Below are 14,819 nucleotides of genomic sequence, written 5' to 3'. Positions count from 1 at the left end.
AATCACCACTAGATGGAGCTCACTACATACAGATTTATACAATCACCACTAGATGGAGCTCACTACATACAGATTTATACCGCCACCACTAGAAGGAGCTCACTACATACAGATTTATACAGCCACCACTACAGGGAGCTCACTACATACAGATTTATACAGCCACCACTAGAAGGAGCTCACTACATACAGATTTATACAGCCACCACTAGAAGGAGCTCACTACATACAGATTTATACAGCCACCACTAGAGGGAGCTCACTACATACAGATTTATACGGCCACCACTAGAGGGAGCTCAGTACATACAGATTTATACGGCCACCACTAGGGGGAGATCACTGCATGCAGATTTATACAGCCACCACTAGAGGGAGATCACTACATACAGATTTATACAGCCACCACTAGAGGGAGCTCACTACATACAGATTTATACAGCCACCACTAGAGAGAGCTTACTATATACAGATTTATACAGCCACCACTAGGGGGAGCTCACTACTTACAGATTTATACCGCCACCACTAGAGGGAGCTCACTACATACAGATTTATACAGTCACCACTAGGGGGTGCTCACTACATACAGATTTATACAGCCACCACTACAGGGAGCTCACTACATACAGATTTATACAGCCACCACTAGAGGGAGCTCAGTACATACAGATTTATACGGCCACCACTAGGGGGAGATCACTGCATGCAGATTTATACAGCCACCACTAGAGGGAGATCACTACATACAGATTTATACAGCCACCACTACAGGGAGCTCACTACATACAGATTTATACAGCCACCACTAGAGGGAGCTCAGTACATACAGATTTATACAGCCACCACTAGAGGGAGCTCACTACATACAGATCTATACAGTCACCACTAGGGGGAGATCACTGCATGCAGATTTATACAGCCACCACTAGAGGGAGATCACTACATACAGATTTATACAGCCACCACTAGAGGGAGCTCACTACATACAGATTTATACAGCCACCACTAGAGAGAGCTTACTATATACAGATTTATACAGCCACCACTAGAGGCAGCTCAGTACATACAGATTTATACTGCCACCACTAGAGGGAGCTCACAACATACAGATTTAAACTGCCACCACTAGAGGGAGCTCACTACATACAGATTTATACAGCCACCACTAGAGGGAGCTCACTACATACAGATTTATACAGCCACCACTAGGGGGAGCTCACTACTTACAGATTTATACCGCCACCGCTAGAGGGAGCTCACTACATACAGATTTATACAGTCACCACTAGGGGGTGCTCACTACATACAGATTTATACAGCCACCACTAGAGGGAGCTCACTACATACAGATTTATACAACCACCACTAGAGGGAGCTCACTACATACAGATTTATACAGCCACCACTAGAGGGAGCTCACTACATACAGATTTATACAGTCACCACTAGAGGAGCTCACTACATACAGATTTATACAGCCACCACTAGAGGGAGCTCACTACATACAGATTTATACAGCCACCACTAGGGGGAGCTCACTACTTACAGATTTATACAGCCACCACTAGAGGAAGCTCACTACATACAGATTTATACAGCCACCACTAGAGGGAGCTCACTACATACAGATTTATACAGTCACCACTAGAGGAAGCTCACTACATACAGATTTATACAGTCACCACTAGGGGGTGCTCACTACAGACAGATTTATACAACCACCACTAGAGGGAGCTCACTACATACAGATTTATACAGCCACCACTAGAGGGAGCTCACTACATACAGATTTATACAGCCACCACTAGGGGGAGCTCACTACTTACAGATTTATACCGCCACCACTAGAGGGAGCTCACTACATACAGATTTATACAGTCACCACTAGGGGGTGCTCACTACATACAGATTTTTACAGCCACCACTAGGGGGAGCTCACTACATACAGATTTATACAGCCACCACTAGAGGGAGCTCACTACATACAGATTTATACAGCCACCACTAGAGGGAGCTCACTATATACAGATTTATACAGCCACCACTAGAGGGAGCTCACTACATACAGATTTATACAGCCACCACTAGAGGGAGCTCACTATATACAGATTTATACAGCCACCACTAGAGGGAGTTCACTACATACAGGTTTATACAGTCACCACTAGAGGGAGCTCACTACATACACAACCATCATCACTACATACAGCCCCCAAGGATAACATCTGTAAGGAGTTTGTATGTTCTCCCCGTGTTTGTGTGGGTTTCCTCTGGGTTCTCTAGTTTCCTCCCACATACTGATAGGGAATTTAGATTGTGAGTGATGTCTGTAAAGCGCTGTGGAATATGATGAACGCTGTACACATTCCTGTGCTCTCAGCTCCCTCTAGTGGTGACCGCTGGTAGTGGTCATTGTTTCCTCCCACCGCAGTCTCTATGGCAGATAGGACACTGCTGCCGGTATAATACAGGCTTTCTGCTGCCCTGTACTCAGCGAGGCTAGTGGATGCTCATTTTGGCCGTGTATATGTGATTTCATCTGCGGCATTTATTCAATAAACCCAACTAATACTAATAAAGTTATTTTCTGATAACTGCACGGTGTCTTCTCTGTACAGTCTGTAGCCTCCATTAGAGGGCGCTGTGGCTGCACTCCTCTTCCCTGCCGGACATTGAGTGGTTGTGGCGCGTGTGCGGTCACTCGCCGGTCCGGCTCGCGTGTCCTCGGGCCTCCTGTTCAGCGTCCGCCATGTATATGTCATGTGCCACTCACGAGATGGTGACCTGCTGCGGAGTGCGGGTGGGGTCTGCCCCAGGTTCTTCAGAGCGGGTTTGGCATCATTAATATTCCTAAACCTTACCCTCATGCTTTGCCCGGGCACGCATCACCGCCCTGCCTGCCATCTATATGTACAAGCTGTGTTACCCTCCACAGCGCAGGGTGGAGACCATCACCAGAAGTGTCAGATTCAGCCCTGTACGGAGAATCCACAGGTCTAATAACTCAGAGAGAAACCAAAGACAAGAAAAATACCCAAATAATTAAAAGTAAATATATAAATCGCACAGTGCAAAAATAATAATAAATAATAAAGGGTATTTAGTTAACATAATTTTGATCAAAATAATGTAAAAGCTGTTCCGCCACTTCACGGCAACCCTTCTGGGACAGTCCTAACTCTAATATTAAAAACCTTACCATTTGTCAAGTGACATACATATGGACAAGGGCAGAGAGACTGGATCCCTGGTGCAAGCATAAAACCGAGGCAGGATCAGCCGTGAAGTGGCGGGACAGCTTTTACATTATTTTGATCAAAATTATGTTAACTAAATACCCTTTATTATTTATTATTATTTTTGCACTGTGCGATTTATATATTTACTTTTAATTATTTGGTTATTTTTCTTGTCTTTGGTTTCTCTCTGTTTAATGGCCTTGTGTGAACATGCATTTACATTTTGCATGCACATCAATTTATGTTCCAGTTCACACCTTCAGGTCTAATTACTCGCTGTATTATGTACAGAACATCAGACTATCAGTCTACATTATGCAGAGGCCCCATGCGCGCAGCATTTTTCAGCCTTTTGCACTCCGGGCTAGCCAGATTTGTTTCCTAATAATGGGTAATGTTACTTATTCATGAAGATCTTAGGATCACTTGGGGCATAATTTCTATACTATAAAAAAACCTCTTCATATCATTTTCTATTTGTTACCTCTGCTCCTTATCCTAGATTTACTATTAATTTGACAGTCAAACTTTTGGTCACTGTGGCTTGTACCCGGAACGTTTATTACCATTTCTGTCTATCATGTCTATTTTTATGTGATTTCAATGTGATTTTTAATCTATTTTCTCTAATAAAAACGTGTATATTTTTTATAAAATAAAGAGATACTCCTTTGTTTCTCCTGTTTGACATATATTTCTCTGTTGGAGTATGTAGTTTTATATGCACTAATGATCCATAAGGGTCTCACTTAGATTAACTAATTATGCCCATGGGATTTTCTTTAATCATTATCAGTCTACATTATTATCCTTCAGAGCTGCACTCACTATTCTGCTGGTGCAGTCACTGTGTACATACATTACATTACTGATCCTGAGTTACATCCTGTATTATACTCCAGAGCTGCACTCACTATTCTGCTGGTGCAGTCACTGTGTACATACATTACATTACTGATCCTGAGTTACCTCCTGTATTATACCCCAGAGCTGGACTCACTATTCTGCTGGTGCAGTCACTGTGTACATACATTGCATTACTGATCCTGAGTTACCTCCTGTATTATACTCCAGAGCTGCACTCACTATTCTGCTGGTGCAGTCACTGTGTACATACATTACATTACTGATCCTGAGTTACATCCTGTATTATATCCAGAGCTGCACTCACTATTCTGCTGGTGCAATCACTGTGTATATACATTACTGATCCTGAGTTACATCCTGTATTATACTCCAGAGCTGCACTCACTATTCTGCTGGTGCAGTCACTGTGTACATACATTACATTACTGATCCTGAGTTACCTCCTGTATTATACCCCAGAGCTGGACTCACTATTCTGCTGGTGCAGTCACTGTGTACATACATTACATTACTGATCCTGAGTTACCTCCTGTATTATACTCCAGAGCTGCACTCACTATTCTGCTGGTGCAGTCACTGTGTACATACATTACTGATCCTGAGTTACATCCTGTATTATACCCCAGAGCTGCACTCACTATTCTGCTGGTGTAGTCACTGTGTACATACATTACATTACTGATCCTGAGTTACATCCTGTATTATACTCCAGAGCTGCACTCACTATTCTGCTGGTGCAGTCACTGTGTACATACATTACATTACTGATCCTGAGTTACATCCTGTATTATACTCCAGAGCTGCACTCACTATTCTGCTGGAGCAGTCACTGTGTACATACATTACATTACTGATCCCGAGTTACCTCCTGTATTATACTCCAGAGCTGCACTCACTATTCTGCTGGTGCAGTCACTGTGTACATACATTACTGATCCTGAGTTACATCCTGTATTATACCCCAGAGCTGCACTCACTATTCTGCTGGTGCAGTCACTGTGTACATACATTACATTACTGATCCTGAGTTACATCCTGTATTATACTCCAGAGCTGCACTCACTATTCTGCTGGTGTAGTCACTGTGTACATACATTACATTACTGATCCTGAGTTACATCCTGTATTATACTCCAGAGCTGCACTCACTATTCTGCTGGTGCAGTCACTGTGTACATACATTACATTACTGATCCTGAGTTACCTCCTGTATTATACTCCAGAGCTGCACTCACTATTCTGCTGGTGTAGTCACTGTGTACATACATTACATTACTGATCCTGAGTTACATCCTGTATTATACTCCAGAGCTGCACTCACTATTCTGCTGGTGCAGTCACTGTGTACATACATTACATTACTGATCCTGAGTTACATCCTGTATTATACTCCAGAGCTGCACTCACTATTCTGCTGGAGCAGTCACTGTGTACATACATTACATTACTGATCCCGAGTTACCTCCTGTATTATACTCCAGAGCTGCACTCACTATTCTGCTGGTGCAGTCACTATGTACATACATTACATTACTGATCCTGAGTTACATCCTGTATTATACTCCAGAGCTGCACTCACTATTCTGCTGGTGCAGTCCCCGTGTACATACATTACATTACTGATCCTGAGTTACATCATGTATTATACTCCAGAGCTGCACTCACTATTCTGCTGGTGCAGTCACTGTGTATATACATTACTGATCCTGAGTTACATCCTGTATTATCCTCCAGAGCTGCACTCACTATTCTGCTGGTGCAGTCACTGTGTACATACATTACATTACTGATCCTGAGTTACATCCTGTATTATACTCCAGAGCTGCGCTCACTATTCTGCTGGTGCAGTCACTGTGTACATACATTACATTACTGATCGTGAGTTACATCCTGTATTATACTCCAGAGCTGCACTCACTATTCTGCTGGTGCAGTCACTGTGTACATACATTACATTACTGATCCTGAGTTACCTCCTGTATTATACTCCAGAGCTGCACTCACTATTCTGATTGAGATGTTATGGACTGAGCGTGTCGGAGTGAAATGAGCTGGCCCCGAGAGCAGCACAGAGTATTTTCAGTAGGGGCAGTGACAGTCTCGCTGTGATATCACAGAATCTCTCTTCTCAGCATCGACCATTTATTCAGTGGTTCCTCTTCCTGGAAGAATTTCCATGAGCCGCAATTATGTGAATGAGTCAGAGGATGGCAGATCATCAGAGGAAGGCGGATCATCAGAGGAAGGCGGATCATCAGAGGAAGGCGGATCGTCAGAGGAAGGCGGATCATCAGAGGAAGGCGGATAGTCAGAGGAAGGCGGATCGTCGGAGGAAGGCGGATCGCCGGAGGAAGGCGGATCATCAGAGGAAGGCGGATCATCAGAGGAAGGCGGATCGTCAGAGGAAGGCGGATCATCAGAGGAAGGCGGATCATCAGAGGAAGGCGGATCGTCAGAGGAAGGCGGATCGTCAGAGGAAGGCGGATCATCAGAGGAAGGCGGATCGTCAGAGGAAGGCGGATCATCAGAGGATGGCAGATCATCAGAGGATGGCAGATCATCAGAGGAAGGCGGATCATCAGAGGAAGGCGGATCATCAGAGGAAGGCGGATCGTCAGAGGAAGGCGGATCGCCGGAGGAAGGCGTATCGTTGGAGGATGGCGGATCGTCGGAGGAAGGCGGATCGTCGGAGGAAGGCGGATCGTCGGAGGAAGGCGGATCATCAGAGGATGGCGGATCGTCAGAGGATGGCGGATCGTCAGGATGGCGGATCATCAGAGGATGGCAGATCCTCCCTGCACTGACTCCATGTCTCAGGTTAGGACATAAAGGAATTTTCCTGAGAAAACCTCAGAGCAGGGGGCGGAGCCTGGATCAGTGATTGTGTCAAGCTTCGCCCCCTTACACCTGGCTCCAGGGATGTACAGAGAAATCATGGGGCCCTACAGCAGAAGTTCTAATTAGGCCCCACTAAAAAAAATTTAATATTCAGCGGTGTCACAGAAGAGCACATGTCACAAATTTGCAGCCCTTACACAGGTATTTTCCTCCTAGAGAAGCCCCTAGATTGCCCTTTTATTGCCCCCACAGTGAATTCTTCCACAGTACCCTCCACACACACGGTATAATGACCCTACTGTACTCCACCTCAACCCTCCCCCAACACAGTATGATGCCCCAACTGTGACCCCCACATAGTCCTCCATACAGTATAATGGCCCCACATACTCCTCCATACAGTATAATGGGCCCCACATAGTCCTCCATACAGAATAATGGGCCCCACATAGTCCTCCATACAGTATAATGGCCCCACATAGTCCTCCATACAGTATAATGGACCCACATAGTCCTCCATACAGTATATTGGGCCTCACATAGTCCTCCATACAGTATAATGGGCCCCACATAGTCCTCCATACAGTATATTGGGCCTCACATAGTCCTCCATACAGTATAATGGGCCCACATAGTCCTCCATACAGTATAATGAGCCCCACATAGTCCTCCATACAGTATAATGGGCCCACATAGTCCTCCATACAGTATAATGGGCCCACATAGTCCTCCATACAGTATAATGAGCCCCACATAGTCCTCCATACAGTATAATGGGCCCACATAGTCCTCCATACAGTATAATGGCCTCACATAGTCCTCCATACAGTATAATGGGCCCCACATAGTCCTCCATACAGTATAATGGGCCCACATAGTCCTCCATACAGTATAATGGGCCCCACATAGTCCTCCATACAGTATAATGGGCGCACATAGTCCTCCATACAGTATAATGGGCCCACATAGTCCTCCATACAGTATAATGGCCTCACATAGTCCTCCATACAGTATAATGGGCCCCACATAGTCCTCCATACAGTATAATGGGCCCACATAGTCCGCCATACAGTATAATGGGCCCCACATAGTCCTCCATACAGTATAATGGGCCCCACATAGTCCTCCATACAGTATAATGGGCCCCACATAGTTCTCCATACAGTATAATGGCCTCACATAGTCCTCAATACAGTATAATGGGCCCCACATAGTCCTCCATACAGTATAATGGGCCCCACATAGTCCTCCATACAGTATAATGGGCCCCACATAGTCCTCCATACAGTATAATGAGCCCCACATAGTCCTCCATAAAGTATAATGGGCCCACATAGTCCTCCATACAGTAAAATGGGCCCACATAGTCCTCCATACAGTATAATGAGCCCCACATAGTCCTCCATACAGTATAATGGGCCCACATAGTCCTCCATACAGTATAATGGCCTCACATAGTCCTCCATACAGTATAATGGGCCCCACATAGTCCTCCATACAGTATAATGGGACCCACATAGTCCTCCATACAGTATAATGGCCTCACATAGACCTCCATACAGTATAATGGGCCCCACATAGTCCTCCATACAGTATAATGGGCCCCACATAGTCCTCCATACAGTATAATGGGCCCCACATAGTCCTCCATAAAGTATAATGGCCTCACATAGTCCTCCATACAGTATAATGGCCTCACATAGTCCTCCATACAGTATAATGGGCCACACATAGTCCTCCATACAGTATAATGGGCCCCACATAGTCCTCCATACAGTATAATGGGCCCCACATAGTCCTCCATACAGTATAATGGGCCCCACATAGTCCTCCATACAGTATAATGGCCTCACATAGTCCTCCATACAGTATAATGGGCCCCACATAGTCCTCTATACAGTATAATGGCCTCACATAGTCCTCCATACAGTATAATGGGCCCCACATAGTCCTCCATACAGTATAATGGGCCCTACATAGTCCTCCATATAATATAATGGGCCCCACATAGTCCTCCATACAGTATTATGGCCTCACATAGTCCTCCATACAGTATAATGGGCCCCATATAGTCCTCCATACAGTATAATGGGCCCCACATAGTCCTCCATACAGTATAATGGGCCCACATAGTCCTCCATACAGTATAATGAGCCCCACATAGTCCTCCATACAGTATAATGGGCCCACATAGTCCTCCATACAGTATTATGGGCCCACATAGTCCTCCATACAGTATAATGAGCCTCACATAGTCCTCCATACAGTATAATGGGCCCCACATAGTCCTCCATACAGTATAATGGCCTCACATAGTCCTCCATACAGTATAATGGGCCCCACATAGTCCTCCATACAGTATAATGGGCCCACATAGTCCTCCATACAGTATAATGGGCCCACATAGTCCTCCATACAGTATAATGGGCCCCACATCGTCCTCCATACAGTATAATGGGCCCACATAGTCCTCCATACAGTATAATGAGCCCCACATAGTCCTTCATACAGTATAATGGGCCCACATAGTCCTCCATACAGCATAATGGGCCCACATAGTCCTCCATACAGTATAATGAGCCTCACATAGTCCTCCATACAGTATAATGGGCCCCACATAGTCCTCCATACAGTATAATGGCCTCACGTAGTCCTCCATACAGTATAATGGGCCCCACATAGTCCTCCATACAGTATAATGGGCCCACATAGTCCTCCATACAGTATAATGGGCCCCACATAGTCCTCCATACAGTATAATGGGCCCCACATAGTCCTCCATACAGTATAATGGGCCCCACATAGTCCTCCATACAGTATAATGGCCTCACATAGTCCTCCATACAGTATAATGGGCCCCACATAGTCCTCCATACAGTATAATGGGCCCCACATAGTCCTCCATACAGTATAATGGCCTCACATAGTCCTCCATACAGTATAATGGGCCCCACATAGTCCTCCATACAGTATAATGGGCCCCACATAGTCCTCCATACAGTATAATGGGCCTCACATAGTCCTCCATACAGTATAATGGGCCCCACATAGTCCTCCATACAGTATAATGGCCCCACATAGTCCTCCATACAGTATAATGGGCCCCACATAGTCCTCCATACAGTATAATGGGCCCACATAGTCCTCCATACAGTATAATGGCCTCACATAGTCCTCCATACAGTATAATGGGCCCCACTTAGTCCTCCATACAGTATAATGGGCCCCACATAGTCCTCCATACAGTATAATGGGCCCCACATAGTCCTCCATACAGTATAATGGCCCCACATAGTCCTCCATACAGTATAATGGCCTCACATAGTCCCCCATACAGTATAATGGGCCCCACATAGTCCTCCATACAGTATAATGGCCCCACATAGTCCTCCATACAGTATAATGGCCCCACATAGTCCTCCATACAGTATAATGGCCTCACATAGTCCTCCATACAGTATAATGGGCCCCACATAGTCCTCCATACAGTATAATGGGCCCACATAGTCCTCCATACAGTTTAATGGCCCCACATAGTCCTCCATACAGTATAATGGGCCCTACATAGTCCTCCATATAATATAATGGGCCCCACATAGTCCTCCATACAGTATTATGGCCTCACATAGTCCTCCATACAGTATAATGGGCCCCATATAGTCCTCCATACAGTATAATGGGCCCCACATAGTCCTCCATACAGTATAATGGGCCCACATAGTCCTCCATACAGTATAATGAGCCCCACATAGTCCTCCATACAGTATAATGGGCCCACATAGTCCTCCATACAGTATTATGGGCCCACATAGTCCTCCATACAGTATAATGAGCCTCACATAGTCCTCCATACAGTATAATGGGCCCCACATAGTCCTCCATACAGTATAATGGCCTCACATAGTCCTCCATACAGTATAATGGGCCCCACATAGTCCTCCATACAGTATAATGGGCCCACATAGTCCTCCATACAGTATAATGGGCCCACATAGTCCTCCATACAGTATTATGGGCCCCACATAGTCCTCCATACAGTATAATGGGCCCACATAGTCCTCCATACAGTATAATGAGCCCCACATAGTCCTCCATACAGTATAATGGGCCCACATAGTCCTCCATACAGCATAATGGGCCCACATAGTCCTCCATACAGTATAATGAGCCTCACATAGTCCTCCATACAGTATAATGGGCCCCACATAGTCCTCCATACAGTATAATGGCCTCACGTAGTCCTCCATACAGTATAATGGGCCCCACATAGTCCTCCATACAGTATAATGGGCCCACATAGTCCTCCATACAGTATAATGGGCCCCACATAGTCCTCCATACAGTATAATGGGCCCCACATAGTCCTCCATACAGTATAATGGGCCCCACATAGTCCTCCATACAGTATAATGGCCTCACATAGTCCTCCATACAGTATAATGGGCCCCACATAGTCCTCCATACAGTATAATGGGCCCCACATAGTCCTCCATACAGTATAATGGCCTCACATAGTCCTCCATACAGTATAATGGGCCCCACATAGTCCTCCATACAGTATAATGGGCCCCACATAGTCCTCCATACAGTATAATGGGCCTCACATAGTCCTCCATACAGTATAATGGGCCCCACATAGTCCTCCATACAGTATAATGGCCCCACATAGTCCTCCATACAGTATAATGGGCCCCACATAGTCCTCCATACAGTATAATGGGCCCACATAGTCCTCCATACAGTATAATGGCCTCACATAGTCCTCCATACAGTATAATGGGCCCCACTTAGTCCTCCATACAGTATAATGGGCCCCACATAGTCCTCCATACAGTATAATGGGCCTCACATAGTCCTCCATACAGTATAATGGCCCCACATAGTCCTCCATACAGTATAATGGCCTCACATAGTCCCCCATACAGTATAATGGGCCCCACATAGTCCTCCATACAGTATAATGGCCCCACATAGTCCTCCATACAGTATAATGGCCCCACATAGTCCTCCATACAGTATAATGGCCTCACATAGTCCTCCATACAGTATAATGGGCCCCAAATAGTCCTCCATACAGTATAATGGGCCCACATAGTCCTCCATACAGTTTAATGGCCCCACATAGTCCTCCATACAGAATAATGGGCCCCACATAGTCCTCCATACAGTATAATGGGCCCCACATAGTCCTCCATACAGTATAATGGGCCCCACATAGTCCTCTATACAGTATAATGGCCTCACATAGTCCCCCATACAGTATAATGGGCCCCACATAGTCCTCTATACAGTTTAATGGCCCCACATAGTCCTCCATACAGAATAATGGGCCCCACATAGTCCTCCATACAGTATAATGGGCCCCACATAGTCCTCCATACAGTATAATGGGCCCCACATAGTCCTCTATACAGTATAATGGCCTCACATAGTCCCCCATACAGTATAATGGGCCCCACATAGTCCTCCATACAGTTTAATGGCCCCACAAAGTCCTCCATACAGAATAATGGGCCCCACATAGTCCTCCATACAGTATAATGGGCCCCACATAGTCCTCCATACAGTATATTGGGCCTCACATAGTCCTCCATACAGTATATTGGGTCTCACATAGTCCTCTATACAGTATATTGGGCCTCACATAGTCCTCCATAGATGGGTAGTTATTGTTAACCAATTATCCAAATAAAAGGTAGGAGGCGCTGGTAGGCTGGTCACTGATAAGCAGCGAATCAAGGGACACAAACCACAATGTGTCAATGGGATAGTACCAATACAAATAGGGGTATAATTCGCGCTTGGGTAGTGGGTAGAGGGAAATTGGGGAGATACCAACGTGGGGGCGTAACTAAGGACTAGTCGTAGATTGGATAAAATTAATTAAGCTTTATTTGAAATAAATAGATAAAAGGTGTTTAAAACCAGTTAAAAGTGATAAAGTCTCTGACCAGAGGCCAGTATATCTAGAGAATAGGAGTAACGTATTATATTTTGATAGAAGATGGTCCTTAGTGTGGTCCAGAGGTGTAAGAACCTGTGGAAAAAGGGTAAGGGAGGTTAGTTTAGTGGGATTATTGGATAAGGTCAAGATGAGATAGATGGTGACCAATGTACCTGTAGTAGGGTCCTTGTTCTTATTGGTGAATAAGTATCAGGGACTATCTGTTAGGTAGGTGCTCTTATTCCATGGTGGGAGAATCTACAGGACTAAATGATAGGTATGAAGGATTAATTAAGGTAGAGAGATGCTGCAAAGTAAGTAAATTCTCTGTACCTACTGTAATCCGGGCGGATATTAGTTTCGGGTAAGAAGAGGTCCAGGGGCCTAGGCTTCCTGAAAACCTGGTGTCCTAGGTTGTCTTTTTAGTCTACCTGCAGTGTGAAGGTAGAGGGTGGGTAGAAAACGATCTTTGCCCTAGTGGGGGCTATAAATAAGTAGTGGATATTTACCTGATGATGCAGGTGTGTTCCAATAGGTGACCTGTAGCAGTCCAGGGAAGTCCGGTGGGTCTATTACAGTGGTGACCCTGTACGTCCTGGTGGTGTGATAATTGTACCTGTGGTGAGGTAAGTCACATGGGTCAGGTGAGGCAGGATGTCAACCAACCAAGGTATGAGAATCCTACTAGGTATACCTTGTCAGGGAAGTTTGTAGCACGGTGGTTCCCCTAGGTCCTAGAGCCGGTCGGTGCCAGATAGGAGAAATATTGGTAGGGGTAGCCTCTGTGTATAGATAGGCCTGGTTCTAGGAGGGAAGCGGCCGGTTAGTCAAATGGAGGGTAAAGCTGTGCAAAGTAGACGGAGCGGTCGCAGCATCCAGTTACTCACAGTTGGGGAGGTCTACGTGGATCTGAGTCAGACAGTCGTCCCAGGGACGGGGGCGTCCTGTCGGCAGGTACCGTGACTGTATCCGGAGCGAGAGCGGAGTCCCGGCCGGAGACTTCCGCTCCTCGCGTGATCTCGGATAGGGAGAGCGCGCGCTTCCTGCAGAAAGCACGCGAGACTAGTGTGACGCGCTGACACGTGACACACAGGATGCAGCGGTCTCTTAGCGCTAGTGAGCTGGGATAGGGCGGGTCCTACGCGTTTCGAAAGATTCGTCTTTCTTCCTCAGGGATAGTCCTACCCAGCATCAGTGCCCTTATATACTCTAGTCAGGAGTGGTCTTGATGACTGCCTGTCAGTCATGTGTATGTTTTCTGAGCACACACAGGTCTGTCAGTCATTAAATGCAAACAGCTCGATGTCACTGTTTAACCCTTTGGGTTTAAGGGTGTTTAGTTGAAATATCCACTTACTTTCTGTTCTGGACATAGTTTTAATAAAATTACCAGATCTCCAGTGTGTTGGTACAATCTGGATACCTGTGATTTGGGTCCCATTTATGCATCCATTATGTTTTTCCATGTAATGCTTGGAGAGCGGGTGTTCCTTATATTTATTTTTTATGTTCCTTAGATGTTCGTTTATTCTGACATTCATAGGTCTTTTAGTTCGCCCTACATACATCTTTTGGCAAGGGCATGTCAGACCATATATTACTCCTGTACTTGTGTAGGTGATAAAGTCCTTAATGGGGTATGATTCAGTTCCATGGCTGACAGTACTTTGTTTGCAGGTTTTAACCATTCTGCACATTTTACATTTTTTACATGGAAAAAAACCTTTAATTTTTTGTTTAAAGGGGGTGTATATTTGATTGCTTAATGAAAAATTATTTGTTGTTGGTGCTAATATGTTTCTTAAATTCCGTGCCTTTTTATATATAAATTGGGGATTGACAGGTATCTGATCTCCAATTATTTTGTCATCCCTGAGTATGTGCCAATGTTTCCCCACAATTTTCCTGAATAGATGGATATTGGAACA

The 14,819-nt window shown here is 45.2% G+C and overlaps 1 long non-coding RNA gene across 1 annotated transcript; it reads right to left on the bottom strand.

Annotated features, from left to right (window-relative positions):
- Positions 1-13,104: 13,104 nt before the first annotated feature.
- LOC141164277 (uncharacterized) lies at positions 13,105-13,697 on the bottom strand. The gene is made up of 4 exons (XR_012250893.1): positions 13,586-13,697; positions 13,401-13,507; positions 13,229-13,322; positions 13,105-13,157 (listed from the first exon to the last, which is right to left on the bottom strand). It is a non-coding gene; the product is annotated as an uncharacterized lncRNA (long non-coding RNA).
- Positions 13,698-14,819: the final 1,122 nt, after the last annotated feature.

Source organism: Phyllobates terribilis, unplaced genomic scaffold (assembly GCF_046119375.1).
Source record: "Phyllobates terribilis strain yellow unplaced genomic scaffold, ASM4611937v1 Scaffold_10__3_contigs__length_209671492, whole genome shotgun sequence".
In the NCBI taxonomy this organism is placed as follows: domain Eukaryota; kingdom Metazoa; phylum Chordata; class Amphibia; order Anura; family Dendrobatidae; genus Phyllobates; species Phyllobates terribilis.
Note: the sequence above shows the minus strand (reverse complement) of the source record. Positions and strands in the feature narration are given on the sequence as shown.